At 33.0% G+C, this 16,654-nt stretch overlaps 1 pseudogene; it reads right to left on the reverse strand.

Annotated features, from left to right (window-relative positions):
* Positions 1-3,969: 3,969 nt before the first annotated feature.
* LOC120076386 lies at positions 3,970-15,883 on the reverse strand (annotated as a pseudogene).
* Positions 15,884-16,654: the final 771 nt, after the last annotated feature.

The following is a 16,654-nucleotide window of genomic DNA, read 5'->3' on the forward strand; positions in this document are numbered from 1 at the left end:
ATTAAAGCCATCCCATCTGTGTAATCATAAGAGAGAAGCCACCTTTCACCCCGAAGACTCTATAAATATCGAAGGCAACATTCAGAAAAAGGGTTCAGCAAGTTCGGAGAGTTAGAGAATTTTTCCTTAGATAGATTAGCTTTGTTCTAGGTGAGAATTTTGCCTTAGATAGATTAGCTTTGTTCTTGGTTTTTCTTTTATTTTAAGGCGGAAGCGAGAGAGGCGAGATTGTGCCAATAGATTGTTCCGGTGAACTTGGGAGAGTACCGGAAGCTTCAAGACCAGAGAGAGGGCCAGCTCCTGTGGAAGCGAAAGCAGGAATATCTTTTGAATCGAATAGAGTTGACAGTGTAAAAGCCTTGGGAAGCAAGGGATTGCTACTAGGCTCTCTATCCTTATCTTCCATTGTTATTGTGTACTCAAACTCATTTATAGAAATGGAATTTACTTCTCTATATCTGTTCACTCTCTGTTTCTTACACATGAGTAGCTAAATCTGTTGAATGGGTTGAGAAGCACTTGGCTAGCATAATTGGGGATCTTCATTCTATGCGATTATCTTATATTATGTATGCTTCATTCGTCCATTAGAGATACTCAAGAGGGTAGTCTAAGGATAGGATCTAGGCTTGGAAAAGTCAGATTAGAATCTAGGCTTGGGAGAGTCAGATTAGAACGCATAATCAAGAGATAGAAGCTTAGGAATAAGCACTGTTTGCTATTAACGCATCACATGCATCCTAGAGATAGGATATGATTGTGTGCTGTCACCTTGTCTTTGTGTGTATCTTGCATCATCGCATAAGAAAAGAGTAGAGATTTAGGAATAAGCTCTATGTACACTCTTGCATTCAGCACATGTGTCCTAGACTTAGGAGCACCACATTTGCATTGGAAAATGATTTGCTGTTGCATGAGTGTAGCATCTAACTCCTTAAGTATCACTGATCCCTCTAATGAACATGAGTATGACTAAGTCCTCTCTGCCAAAGCGAAGCTGTGGCCACTATGTTCAAGCCTCGGAATCAGCTCTTAAGGGAGCAATCTATCTACTTACCCCTACTTTGAGAAAGTAGTGAATTCCATCTTGTGTAACTGAGTTCCCAGCTCCCAAATCAGACAAATCAGCAAAAAGATAAGCATGTTGAGTTGGCAATTTGGCCATTCTCATCCATACTAATTAAAGGACCGCCCTTAAAGGCAGGAGTTTCCAAAACACTCAGGATTGTGGTCATGTCACCTATGGTCGTTTAGGTGAGATGTAAGTCTACAGTATCAACGGCGTTATATACAAAGACAAATCATCTCGCGGTCCGGTCTTATACAAACTCTTTGTATAGGACATCTCTGCTCGCATGTCTCCACATGAATGGTCAGGATTTACCATCTGTAGTAGTTCATAACATTTGCAAACCTCTACTTGTTATCACATACGGCAGGATCAGGTATTCTACCTTAATCCTTATACTACAGACCTATTTAGGTTATCATTTAAGGCATGATCCACTTGTATACATATGTATGCTTAAGTTTACATACAATAACCATCGAGCTTTGTTTATTGAATATGAGTAAATGCCAGATAAAATAACTCTTATTTTATTTATAAAAATGATTAATGGCTTCAACTCGGTGGAATAAGAATCATTGATTCCCGGCTATCATCAGTGAGTATTTCGAGATTGGATTGGTGGCACGAACTGACCTCCTACTTCTATAGATGGCATTGAGGCTCTTGTGTTGAGATTGACTTTGTGTTAAGGTTTGTTTTCAGGGTCCTGAAGGAAGAAATTCCTTTCGGTAGTGGATGCTGCCCCTTCCTTTCTGTTGTTGCCAGCGCTTTCCCGGGGTTTAGTGCACTTTAGTAGTTACGAATGTTGTATATATTATGAACTACGAGACTCCGAGAGAATTAGGACACCAATCCCAACATTAGTAAAGTGACCCAATGGTTAATGAATGAGAAATAATTTGGTGTAAAGAGTTTAGCCAATTAATCTCAGATCGTTGGAGCCTATGATCTGTAGGTCAACTAGGTCCCCCTACTAGCTCACAAATGGATTAGCCTTAGAGTAGCGTGATAAATTGATTTGAATCGTTCAGATTAGATTCAAAGGATTTAGTAATTATATGTGATATGATTACACATTTAATTTTAGGATTTTCCCAGTTTCTTTGAAGTAGGTTATTACAATTCTCAGCAAATTCAAGGCAGTAGCTATAATTCATAAATAATTGCATGATAGTCATGCAATATATAGCTCAAATTCTGAGTGGGAATGCCCATGCAATTATTGCTGAATTACAAAGAAATCAAGAGGTTGAAGAATACTGTTCTTCAAAGTGAAAACTAAAAAATCTTTCTCCAAATTCCCTTTAATTCAAGCTTATTTTGAGTCCCACAACTCAATCTAAGGCTTCAAGAGAATAGTAGGAAATATCTTGTAGTGGTTCACAACCAAAGGAAAAGGAGATTGCAGTTGAAGATCAACATTCAAGAAGTTTTTCAAAGGTTAGTGTTGAAACCCTTTTTTAGTTTATGAGCATCCTGAATTTGAAGCCAAAATTAATGAATTAGAATGCTTAATGATCCTATTTTTCTTCCGTTGCATATTCCCTAAGTCTAACAGCTAGCTTTAGAGGGGATCACTTCTAAATCTATGTGGCGATCTTTCTGGAAGTCAAAAGCCCCACCTAAGGCTAAGATTTACTACTGGAGAATTATCAATGATATTTTCCCTACAAAATATAACCTTGCCAAAAAGGGAGTTCACTCTGATTTGTTATGTGTTTTTTGCAGGAAGCATGCAAAAACTGCAAACCACATTATATGACGTTGTTTGGTCTATAGAGAAATTTGGTCTAGGCTTATTTCAACTAAAATTGATGTTCTCTGAAATGACAGGTCTCAATGAAGTTATCAAGATTCTTGGCACTAGATCTTTGACCATATAGTACCTACTGATATTGATAAGATCGTGATCATAGTTGGACAGCTTTGGGAAGTTCAGACTAATGTGGTGTTTTGGAGTCAGTCGACTGATGCGGAGTCTATTTGTGATGCGATTGCAAGGTATTTTTCTGACCCTTGCTTCCATGGAGATTAGATCAAGTGCAAAGGAAAGGGCTCGATCCTTCCTCCCATATCCCAGCTAAGATCGGTTGACACCCCCTTAAACCATCTTCTTGGAAGTTAAATGCTGACACGGCTTGGAACACGAATACCAATTCGATGGGTTGGGTTGGGTGCTTCGTGTTCACTTAGGTCGGGTGCGCTTAGCAAGATTGAAGTTTGTTCACAGATGTCAGAAGGTGAATTTCCTTGAAGCTATGGCGATTTACTTTGGGTTTGAGACTCTGTATTCCATCAATGTATCGAATATTTTGGTGGAGTCTGATTGCTTGGAGGCCATCAATCTATTGTATGATGCTATTGTCGATTTTTCTATAGTCTCCTTTTTTATTGAGGAGGCTAAGGATAGATGTGGGGAGTGGAGAGTTGTCTCCTTTTCTCATATTCGCTGTAGTCAGAACGTGTTGTCACATTGTATTGTGCACAAAGCTTTGGAGGATCGTCAACTCCTTATTCTGATGGTTCACTCTGATTATGACTTGAGATAGTTTTGTGTAGTTATTTGGCTTCACTTGTTTTGTCCTTTTCTCCTAAAAAAAACAAAACAAAAAAAAAAGTCTCGATGTTCTAAATTATTTGAATGCAGATGTTCATTCTTAAAAGATTCTACTTTCCTAAAAAACCACCACATGAAAATAACTTATATATATAGACACACATAAATATATATATTCGATAAGAGAACAAACCTCAGACATCAAAACTAATAGTATTAGTTCATGTCAGTTGAGCTGCTATGTTCATATTAACAAATTTCATCATCTTAAACAATGCTTTTAACAAAATAATAATTTTATTAATGGATTTTTCTTTACAGAATAAAGAAGATACACCTATATATATATCTATCTATATATATTTATACATATCATCAAGATTTAGAGACGGAAATTACATTAGTAGGGGAAAATGTAATGTATAATCTAAATGGGGATATGGGGTTTGGTTGAAGTGATGCAGCCAAACTTGAAGAATACAAGACGAGAAGTAGTGATTAGAATAGCCATGAAAGCTATAAATCCAGAAATGAGAAGCAAACCGACAAAAGGTTCGGGTCCTAAACCCGACCCATCTGTATCACCGTCGTTTGAGGAGCAGTTGAAGGTTGAAAGCAATGTGGTCTTCAAATCCGGAATTTCCCTTCTTTCAGTCAACTCCGCGATTGCTGCCGATATTTCCACCGTCAAGGGAGACCCTTTTGGAAATGCCTGCACCCCGCCCCAAAAACAATTTCATATCTCAACACTTACCTAATTTTAAACTTCTCTTGCCTTCCTAACCTATCAGGTATTATAAATAGGATAATTGCAATCAATATCATTTTTAGTGATAATAACTAAGTGTATAACAATATTTGAAAAAAAAATTCAAATATAGCATAGCTATCGATTATATATCACTAATAGACTCCTACCAGTGATATGGTCTATCACTAATACGCTATCTAAATTTAGCTATATCAGCAATTTATTTTTATTTTTATTTTTTTTGCATTGTGCTTAATTTATTAATATTTTGAACTTGATTGTTATATTTGTAACTGTACCTAATAAATATCCATAAATTTTAATCTTGTCTGGCCTTGATAACTTATGACACTCATTTTTGTGCATCTCATTCAATTCTTTCTTTCTTTTGGGGTATAAAGAGATTTGGAACACAAAGATTCTTTGTAGGTAAATTTTGGGATTCAATCAACTTTTGCCATTTTTTTTAAAAGAAGTGTCAAATATAATAAACATCTTCAATTGAGGATTATATTAATATTTTTTTTTGTCACTAGATTTCAAAATGTTACACTTTTACCTTTAGATTTTGAGTATAATTCTCATTTGGTTATGATGTTTTAACTTTTAGTTAATTTAAAATAATTATGATGTAAATTTTTTTTTAAATAATCTTAATATTGATGAAAAATAATTAATGAAAACTAATTTAATTCTTTTAAATTAATTAATAAACAACAACATTAATTATTGAAAATGAGTATTTAGTGAAAATTCAAAGTTAGAGTTACAAATGTAAATTTTAAAGCTTTAGAAACCAAAATTAGATAAAATTCAAAACTCAATGTTAAATATAGAGCATATTTTCAAACATATAGACCAAATTGTAATTAAACTCAAAACATAAGAGTAAAAACGTAATATTTTAAAGTTTAGGGACAAAAACAAATTAAACTGAAATTCTAAAAGGGAAAAGAAAAAAGATGTAAAATTTAAACTTGAAATGAAATAAAAGCTTACAAAAGCCATGCCGACGAGTTTGAAGATGGTGACTTTGGTGTAGTCTTTACAGTGTTTAGCGAGGAAGACTTTTGCATGGGGAGCCGACATGAAAGCCGCCTGAATGTCTCTACTTTCAAAGGCGTTTGGGAACTGATCCACGGATGATATCTCTTTGACATTCTGTGGGTGGAACGACATGACGTCTGATAGAGCTCTCTTCATGGCAGAGCCGTTGTTGCATCCCACTGTCGCATTTTGGAGCTTCAAGGTTTCAATGTCTAAAAACGATGGTTGGGACCTTGACATTGTCATCATCGATGACAAACTCGCCGTGAAACTTGCTGTTACAATAAGGATGGTGAATAGCCATGGCCCTAACACTAGTCGACCCAACCCGCTCTTTATTGGTTCTCCTGCACGTATTGTAATTCTGTTGCTATGGAATCGACAGTCAAAGATATATAGAAAACATAAATATTAGAAAATCAACACAAAGATTTACATAGTTTACACTAATGTGTTAGCTATGTCTTGTGACGGAGAGAATAGTTTATTATTAGAGGATATAGGTTAATGATTTAGAAAGGTATTTCTATTGATTTTCTTTGTTTTATTGTCTGTTATAATAGATCAGAACTTTAGCTTGGTAAACTACTACTCTAGCTTACTTCATTACTCTTGATTTTGTTTGGTTTCATATAACACTGCTACTTTGTATGTTTCTCACAGACGCCTTAATGAAATGTTCCTTTCTATTTTTTTTTTTCTTTTTTTTAGTGTTTTCAAAATCTAAAGAAAGTTTTGAAAAGTAAAAGAAAAAGTAATATTTGAAAATATATTTTTGAATAAAATTTGAGTAAGAATTCAAATATTATTTAGGAAAGATGAAAACATGATGAAGCAATATATGATAGTAAGAAAAGAAGCTCAATTTTAAAAATCAAATGATTATCAAATAAACTTACACTATACTATATATCTAGAACATTTTTGTAGTTTAGTGAATAAGAAAAGAAATAGTTTAGTGAATAACTTACTATGCAAATAAAAAATGACCGATACCGAAAACCATAACATGTTTCCAATTCCCTTCAATGCATCGTTATGTTTACGCTCAACAAGCCAAATTGCAGAGCTCACAAACATATGCATGGAGAGCATGAGCAGCCACATTTTTGTAGTGAAAGCTCTCATGAAAAGCCACAATCTAGTCCACTTCAATTGCGTCTCCTTCACTATCATCACTGCTGCATTTTCCAAATATGGTTCAGAAAAATCCACGTACCTAAATCGATCCGCAAATATTCCAAAATCTCCTACCGCCCCGTCCAACTCCTATGACATCGTTAATGAATTAGTATAAACTTGGTTTGCAAGTAATTAAATTAGTTTTATTTTTAATTTATGTTAGTGGGTTAATTTAGAGTAATGTCTCTTGTATAGGTGATGTTGAAAATTAAACCCGGTTTAGTTAGATAAGTTATAGATGGATTAATGTATGAGAGCTGGAAAAATTAAAAGATGAGAGTTAATTAAGTATGTTAATGTAAGAGTTAATTTAGTAAAGTTTCACATGAATTTAGTGTAAGATTTTAATTGTTCCATGTATATTTAATTAGGGTGTGAGTTATGTATTTAAATTTATCCATGATAATCCTATAAATAGGGTTGGCATTGACATTTTAAGGTATCCAAGTCTGTAGAGAAGAACACACAAAGAGAGTTCAATTAAAAGTGTGAACCAAGTTTGAAAAGTCTTTTAACTAAAAGTGTTTTTGTTTCCTATCAAATAATCGTTTGTTGGTTATTTATTTGTAAGTGTCTATCGCATGATTTCAACAAAGTTGTATCAAAGCTTGAATATGAAAAAACAATAAATTGTTTTGCAAATGAGAAATAACAATTTGGTTCCCTTCCAAGTGTCTCAACTTATGAAAGAAAAGTATAGCAGTTGGTGTATTCATATGAAAGCTCTACTTGGTTCACAAGATGTATGGGACATTGTTAATAGTTATGAAGAACCAGAAAGTGATGCAACTTTAAATCAAGCTCAATGAGAAGCTTTGCAAAATACAAGAAAGAAAGACCAAAAGGCTCTCACCATCATCCATCAAGCCATCGATGATCCAAAGTTTGAGATGATTTCTAGAGCAACTACTGCACATCAAGCATGGAAAATTTTGGAGAATACATACAAATAAGTAGATCGAGTCAAGATAGTTCGCCTCCAAAAATTGAGAGGTGAATATGAATCACAACATATGAAGGAATCTAAATCGGTTTCAAATTATACTTAGGAACTATCACAATTGCACTTTCGGAAGCTTCTCTTAACGATTGTGTGGCACTTGTTCCCGCTCAAGAACAAGTCAGCCAACTCGAATACGGATCGCCGATGGCACACCAAGTGTGCCTTTCGCAACCTCCATCCCCGTTTTAGGGAAAACGATTTTAGAAAACGGGTTTGGAGAAAAAGATTTTCGCAAGCATTTTTGAGTATATGAGTAGAGAAAGAAAGATTGTACTAGACTAGAAAGCAATGAGCAACAACAACGGCTTTATAGCGTACTACTCCGGGTATGGGAAAGATTGCTAGCAGTATTAAATGAAATAAAAAGATATGGTGAGACGATAGATGATGAGCAAGTGGTAGAAAAGATACTTCGCTCATTAGAAGAAAAATTCATTTTCATCGTTGTAACTATTGAAGAATCAAAGGATTTGAGTACAATGTTCAGTAATCAACTTATGGGTTCCTTACAAGTCCATGAAGAGAAGCTTTTCAAGAAGAACAAACAAACAACTGAGCAACTTTTTCTATCAAAGTTGCAGTTGAGAGATAAAGAAGATAGCCAAGAAAAAGGCAAACGAGGTTGAGAACGTGGTAAAAATCGTGGACGTGGTGATTTCAGAGATCGAGGTTGAGGAAATTACATTAAAAAAAATTTAATGAGAGTAATTCAAACTCTAATTCATCAAGAGGTCGTGAAGACAAAATTATACGAGGTCAAATAGAGAAGATCAAATAACTAAAAAAAGATATGATAAAAAACAGGTTGAATGTTATAACTATTATAAATTTGGCCATTATTTTTGGGAATGTAGGAATAAAGTAGAAGAAAATGTAAATTATATTGAGAAAGATGAAGAACGCGGTGAGTCATCTTTACTTCTAGCATGCAAAGATGAAGAAACATGTGAAAATAATGAATTATATCTTGATAGCGGTTCAAGCAATCACATGTGTGGATATAAGTCGAGGTTCATGAAACTTGATGAATCTATTGGTGGTAATATCATATTTGGTGATGCCACAAAAATTCATGTTAAAAGAAAATGTAAGATTTTGATCAACTTAAAGAATGGAAAGCATGAGTTTATCACTAATGTTTATTATTTACTTGGTATGAAGAATAATGTTTTGAGTATGAGACAACTCTTAGAGAAAGACTATAATATTTTGATGAAAAATTAGTCTTTCGATAAGGGATAATCGTGATAATATGACTGCTAAAGTACAAATGACGAAGAATAGAATGTTTTTCTTAAATATTCAAATTGATGTTGTTAAATGTTTGAAGTCATGTTTCAAAATCCATCTTGGATTTGGCACTTGAGACTTGGGCATTTAAACTTTGATGGCTTGAGAATATTAGCAAGGAAGAACATGGTGAAAGGATTGTCATATGTCAAACATCCAAATCAATTTTGTGAAGGTTATCTTTATGACAAGCAAGCAAGAAAAGTTTTCCACATCAATCTTCTTCAAGAGACCGCTAGAGTTAGTTCACAGTGATCTTTGTGGACCAATTAAACCAAGTTCTTTCCATAAGAATAATTATTTCTTATTATTTATTGATGATTTCAGTAAAAAAAAAAAAAAAAAAACTTGGGTTTATTTTGTCAAGGAGAAACCAGAAGTATTTGGCATCTTCAAGAGATTTAAAACTCTTGTAAAAAAAGAAAGTGGTTATTACCTAAAAGTCTTGAGATCATACAGGGGAAGAGAAAATGGAATTCGTCAGCCTATGATAGTTCCATGGACTCCTCAATGAAATGGTGTTGTTGAAAGGAAGAATAGAACGATAATCAATATGGCTCAAAGAACGTTGAAAAGTAAGAAGATGCCAAAAGAATTTTGGGCATAAGCTGTTGAATGTGTTATATACTTGTCCAATCGTTCTCATACTAGAAACTTATGGAATAAAACGACTCAACAAGCATGGACAGGAAGAATACCATCCATTGCTCATTGGAGAGTATTTGGAAGTATTGCTTATGCATATATATCTTATCAAAAGCGTAGGAAGGTCAATGATAAAAGTGAGAAGCATATTTTTGTTGGCTATGATGCAAGCTCAAAAGGCTACAAGCTTTGTAAACCTGCTATAGAGAAGACAGTGGTAAGTAGAGATGTTGTGTTTGATGAGGAAGCAACATGAAATTGGAATGATGAACTAAAAGACTATAAGTTTTTTACTTTTTCCTAATGATGATGATGAGTCTAATGACATTGCTTCTCCATGAACACCACCAATATCACCAATCACTCCACAACAAAGCATATCTTCATCATCTACAAGCTCAAGTGAAGGACCTTGTGGCATGAGAAGTTTACGAGACATATATGATGAGACTGAAGAGTTAAGTCAAAGTTTTAATAATCTTAATCTTTTTTACTTATTTGGTGATAGTGAACCTTTGAATTTTGAAGAAGCTTTGCAGATGAAAAGTGGAAAACTACCATGGATGAAGAGATAAAGGCAGGCCATAAAGAAGAATGATACATGGAAACTTTTGACTCTTCCAAGTGGAAAGAAAACAATCGGTGTCAAATGGGAATTCAAGATAAAAAGAAATGAAATGGGAGAAGGGGAGTGGCATAAGACAAGATTAGTTGCAAAAAGCTACTCCCAAAGAAAAGACATGGACTAGAATGAAGTATTTGCTCCTATTACTCGCTTAGAAACCATAAGGTTGTTAATTATAATTGTTGTTCAAAGTAAATGGATGATCTTTCAAATAGATGTTTAATCAACATTCTTGTTTAGAAGAAGAACTATACTTAGAACAACCTCTTGGCTATGCTGTGAATGATCAAGAAGATAAAGTCTTGAAATTAAAGAAGGCGTTGTATGGATTGAAACAAGTACCTAGAATGTGGAATAGTAGAATCAACAGATATTTCCTTGATAATGGGTATTTGAGATGTCCTTATGAACATTCTCTATATATTAAGATTAATGAATGTATGGAGATATTATGTTGCTTTGTCTATATGTGGATGACTTAGTTTTTACAGGAAATTGTGCAAGTATGTTTGAAGATCTCAATAAGGCAATGACCCAATAACAGATATTGGGCTGATGTTATATTATCTTGGAATTGAGGTGAAGCAGTCAAAGGAAGGTATTTTTATCTCTAAAAAACGATATGCTAGAGAAATTCTAGAGAAGTTCAAGATGATCAATTCTATCCTGTTACAACTCTAACTGAAGTTGGGATAAAACTGTCCAAATACGAAGAAGGGGATATTATTGATCCTTCATATTTCAAAAGCTTAATTACCTGGAAGTTTGAGATATTTGACTTGCACACGACCAGATATTCTTTTCAGCATTGGATTCGTGAGTCGATGTATGGAATCTCCAACAATTACTCATTTGAAAGTGGCAAGGAGAAATTTTCTTCACCTCAAATGTATGCTTGATTATAGATTATTTTTATTCTCCATCTAAAGAATTCAAGCTTGAAGGTTATTGTGATAGTGACTGGGCTGGAGATGTTAATGACCGAAAAAGTACAAGTGGATATGTGTTATTTATTGGTAATATTGCATTTACTTGGAGTTCTAAGAAGCAACCTATTGTGACATTATCTACTTGTGAGGTAGAATATATTGCTACAGCCTTATGTATTTGCCATGCAATTTGGTTAAGGAATTTGCTGAAGACAGTTGGAATTTTGCAAGATGATGCAACTGTGATCCATATAGATAATAAGTCAACAATTGCTCTAGCAAAGAATCCAGTGTTTCATGATCATAGCAAGTATACTGATACAAGATTTCATTTTACGAGAGATTGCATTTCAAGAAAGGAGGTGTTGAATATGTGAAGACTGAAGATAAAATTGCGGATATTTTCACGAAACCACTTAAAGTTGATGTGTTTAACAAGTTAAGACATTTGCTTGGAGTTTTCAAAAAAACATATTTAAGGGGATGTTGAAAATTAAACATGTTTTAATTAGTTAAGTTATAGATGAATTAATTTATGAGAGTTGAAAAAATAAAATATGAGAGTTAATTAAATATGTTAATGTAAGAGTTGATTTAGTAGAGTTTCACATGAATTAAGTGTAGAATTTTAATTGTTCAATGTATATTTAATTAGGGTGTGAGTCATATATTTAAATTTATAAATGACAATTCTATAAATAGGATTGACATTGAGATTGTTGTTGTATGTAAGTGTGTTGAGAAGAACACACAAAGAGAGTTCAATCAAAAGTGTGAACCAATTTTGGAAAGTCTCTCAATTAAAAGTGTTTTTGTTTTCTCTCAAATAATTGTTTGTTGGTTATTTATTTGTGAGTGTCCATCACGTGCTTCTAATAGGTGAGATTAATGGATGAGAATTTCAATCTTAGCGGTAGAATTTTAAGGTTAGTGTATTATTGGTTAGTATTCTTATTTGCCTATAAATCCTTGTAATGTTTTCACATAAATAAATATAGAATTCAATTAAAGCACTTGATCCTCCTCTACCATACAATATTTTTTTCTTGTTTCCACTTTCCCTTCTCTTCCTTTGTTGTTTTTCATTAAAGAAACTGCCAAATCCATTATAACAGTAGAAGACTCTTTAAAAAATTAAAAGTAGAAAATTGAAGTTTGTTTTTACCTTGTTGTAGACTCGTTTCAACAAATCATCGTAAGTATTATTGCAAGGAACGAACTCATAGGATAGCATTAAATTGGCTGCAACTAGTTGAAAGACGGTAATGGAGAAGCCGGAGATACGAGGCCCATTTGGGTGACTGTAATCCACTGGTACGAATTCTTCAAAAGCGGCTGTTGTTGGAACCCCAATCTTCAATGTTTTCTGTCGGTTCATAAAATCCCATCCCTTTGGCACCCCTTTTGCATTACCTGTCATATTCTAAGTACACATTTAGTTTTAATTATGAAAATTACTTGGTCTATCCGGACTACTACTTATCTTTATGCATCCGACTAAATTATCCAATCATAATTTGTCATTTAGTAAATTTTTCTTCATTCTTTTTATAAACATTTTAATTTTTTTTATATGTGTGATGAGACTGGGATCTTGAAAGATGAGTTCTACCTAAGATGCACTTAAGTACTACTCTTTAATTATTTCATAAGTATTCTCCTTACAATTTTAGTTTCTAAATTTTGAATTTTGAATTTATTTATCCTTTTAGACTTTTAAAAGTTTATATCTAATGGATCTCCAAACTTTAAATTGATTTATTAGATATAAATTTAAATCGGTTACAATCAATGTGATTTAACTTTTTGTTCAATTTTAATCTCTCTACTTTCAAATATCTAATTATAGTTCATCTACTTTCAATAAACCTTAAATTTAGTCTCTCATATATTTTTTTTGTTTTTTTTGTTATTTGTTAATATTTTCACTATAAATTTTGAAAACATATTCACATATTATATTTCTTCGCATGAAAATTATTATCATTATTTAACCAAGATGAAAATTTACTTTGAGAGACTAAACTTAAAATCTATTAAAAGTATAATGATTAAAATTGAATAAAAATCTCAAAATACATAGACCAAAATGATATTTTAACTAATTAAATTTTGTGTCAGAATAGATCAGTAAATTTCAAAAATATAAAAAACTTCATAGATTTATTACACACAAAACTTAATATTCAAAGATCTATTAGATAAAACTAATGATTGAAAGTTTAAAAATTTAGTAGACACTTTTAAAAGTTTTAAGAGATGTGATAGACATTTTTTAAATATAGAACTAAACTGTTAATGTTACATAATGGTAAATAAAGAGAAAGGGTATGAGAGAGATTTAGGGAACACCAACCTGGCCAGAAGACTAAGCTTGATAAACTGAAGGTAGCATTGTTCCGAAATAATATATCAGAAAATCCAAACCTTGGTGACCAAAATGCAATCTCTTTATAGCTTTTTCCATAAACGTTAATGATCTGAAACATTGGTAATTGTGATAATATGCCATTCTTAAAGCTAACCTCCCCACTCAAACCTTCAAATTTCAACCCTTCCATGGTATTATTGGTGGAGGCAATAATAATACTGCCTTTATATGCATCGTAAGCTCGTAGTGCAAAGATACTTGGGTTTGGTTCAGCTTCTCCTTCTTCTTCTGGGAATTCAGACAAATAGTTCCTCCGGAATTTGGTTTTGAATTTTTTAAAACAAGTTTTTGTTTCTTCATAGTGAATCTTACAACCCATTACGCCTTGTAAGTTGTGAAAATCAGAGGAATCTAAAGAATCCATAAGATTAGCAATCTGATCCCCAACAATCCACACATACCCATTTTCCATCATCTTCAATTTTTTGGCTTTTTCGAAGAGAAGGGTAGCCAATTTAATTGAAGATTGCACCAAAATGAAAACCCTGGTTCTGTTACTACTAAGTTTCATGAACTTCTCTTCTACGAGTAATTTAGGATCTGATAAAGAGAAAGCAATGTGATTTTCGATTTCTGAATTGACGTCTCTAAGTGAATCGGATAGGATCTTTAGAATGGCAATATTATTGGTGTAAAGTCTTCACTTTTATGCTCGTAAAGTGCGGTCACTCTTTGCCATCTGAATTCCCCAACAATGGCTGCAATGCAACGGATTTGGTGAGTGATATCATTAGCCATTTGATGAAATGACAACGGCTGATTCGGATTTGGTACCAAGGAAGATGAAGATAAGGATATGATTGGGATATTCTTGGAGGGTTTATGAAGCTCATAGATTGAAGATACTTCCTCTCTTGTAAATGTTCCCAACATAGCTTTCACTTGTTTGTGGATAATTAGATCTAAAGCTGTTATAAAATAAGAAATTCACCCAAAAAATTGTTAATTAGAAATGGAAAATTATTTCAAATGATAAAACGTTTGAAAATATTTACAAAATATAGCAAAATTTTAGAACTATCAATGATAGACATTGATAGACACTAATAGAAACTTATTGGTATCTATCAATGTCACTAATAGACACTATCAACATCTATCATTGATAGTTATAAAATTTTGCTATATTTTGTTCATTTTTCTATATTTAAAAACAGTCCATTAAAAAATTTGTATCATTCTCTCACTTTTGGTTTAAATATTCAACAATGACTTGGCCTTTGTTTTTAAGGATTCACAAAAAATACTTTAAATTTTAATTTTATTTTTGGATCCGCTATATATATATATATGAAATTTTTTAGTTTGAATTTTGAGTTTTACACTTTGCAATGTTTATATATAATTTTAATTTTAATATTTTTAGTACATTTGAAATCGGTTAGAATTTTATAATATATAATTTTATTCAATAAGACATTCATTTATTAAACAGTAATTGGTCCAAAGTCGAAATACGAAAATCAATATTTTGGTTTTCGGCCAATTAGTCCTAAAGGAAGAAATTTTGTGGAAAAACCGAAAGTGTCATTAAAGAGCGAAAACAATAATTATTTTGAATGTTAGGAGCTAAAATGGAATTTGAAAACACATACCCAAAATGTAAAAACCAAACGCAAACCTTTGCAATAAAAATATATATATTTTTTCAAATTTCTTCTTAAATCCTCTATTTATCTTATCTTTCTCTTTGTCCCTATATATTAGTCGTTCCCATATCTACAAATAAAATAAAATAAAAAAATTCAATGTGAAGTACTAAAACATTAATATTATTGTGTAATTAAATTTACGAGAACCCAACCACTTAAGTTTTTCTTTGGGTTAATGAGAGTAATTTTAACATTAAATTAGAGGAAGAGGTCCTTCCTTAATTAGAATCCTGTAATATGCCATTTTTGTGTCCGATTAAAATCGATTTATACTCGTTGAGACTTATATAAATTAAATTCAAGCTAACAAGCCAGGTTGAGATGTTACCGGTAGCGGTTGCCTGAGCGGAGTTGTCGAGTGAATCCCGAAGAAGGAGCTCAACCTTGTGGCATGAATTAGAAAAATGAAGATGTTGTTGGAAAGCCATGTGAATAGCCACAATCTGTTCCCTCCCCAGCCTTGAGCTATTATCAGCAATAACTCCCATCTTCACTACTTCTTTTGGGTCGTCGGCGGAACATGATCTCAGATAATGGGCTTCATTGGTCCCAGCCTCCAACGAGCATGAGCCGCCCAAGTACACGACAACCCCAACCAAACAGAGCAAGTAAATGTCACTTCGAAACATAATGTGTGTACTATACGTTCAAGCTAATTTGGAGATGGTATAATTAATTTGTAACTGATTTTATCCTTTGAGCAACTAGATAACGCATTAAATTTTGGACCTTTTTGTGGGGAGTAGAATAAGCAGATGGGGGATGGGGTATTGAATTTATTCATATTTATGCCCACTTCTCTTTACCACTAACCTTTATCTCTCTGAACTTGCGCAGAAGGGAGGAGGAAAGTGGCAAGACTTTTCTCCATAATACATGGATGCTTTTAACTACTAAACTAAAAAATAATATTTGATTATAGATGTTCTAGAAAATGATAATAAAATTAGCATCGTCAGGATATGGTTTACTCTCATGTGGTTACTAATCTTAACAATATTGCAAAGGCTTGAACACAGTACCTCCTTGGACCACCTGCTTTAATACTGTAGAAATAATATTTGACTAAATAAATTCTTGTATTAACTTGAGATTTACATAGAAAGGAAGATAACCAAATTTTCTAATTATAGACTAAATATATATGCATAATACATAAATTAAGGCCTAAATATCTCAACACCCTCCCTCAAATTCAAGGTGATAGAAATGACTTGAGTTTGTGAGCAAGCAATTGGATGACAGAAACTGAAGAAGCAATTTTGAATTAAAACAAGATAGATCTGGACGGGAAGAAGAAAACCTATGAAAAACTGGAACACAGAGAACTTCTAGGCTGCAAACAGGAACTCACAAACTTCTAGGTTAGAAACAGAGACCTTCATAAAGATCTAAAACAAAACCCACAAATTTCTGAGCTGAAAATAGAGATCTATGAAAATATCTAAAGATAAAACGAAACAGGGACTT

The sequence above is a fragment of the Benincasa hispida genome, chromosome 4 (genome assembly GCF_009727055.1).
Source record: "Benincasa hispida cultivar B227 chromosome 4, ASM972705v1, whole genome shotgun sequence".
In the NCBI taxonomy this organism is placed as follows: domain Eukaryota; kingdom Viridiplantae; phylum Streptophyta; class Magnoliopsida; order Cucurbitales; family Cucurbitaceae; genus Benincasa; species Benincasa hispida.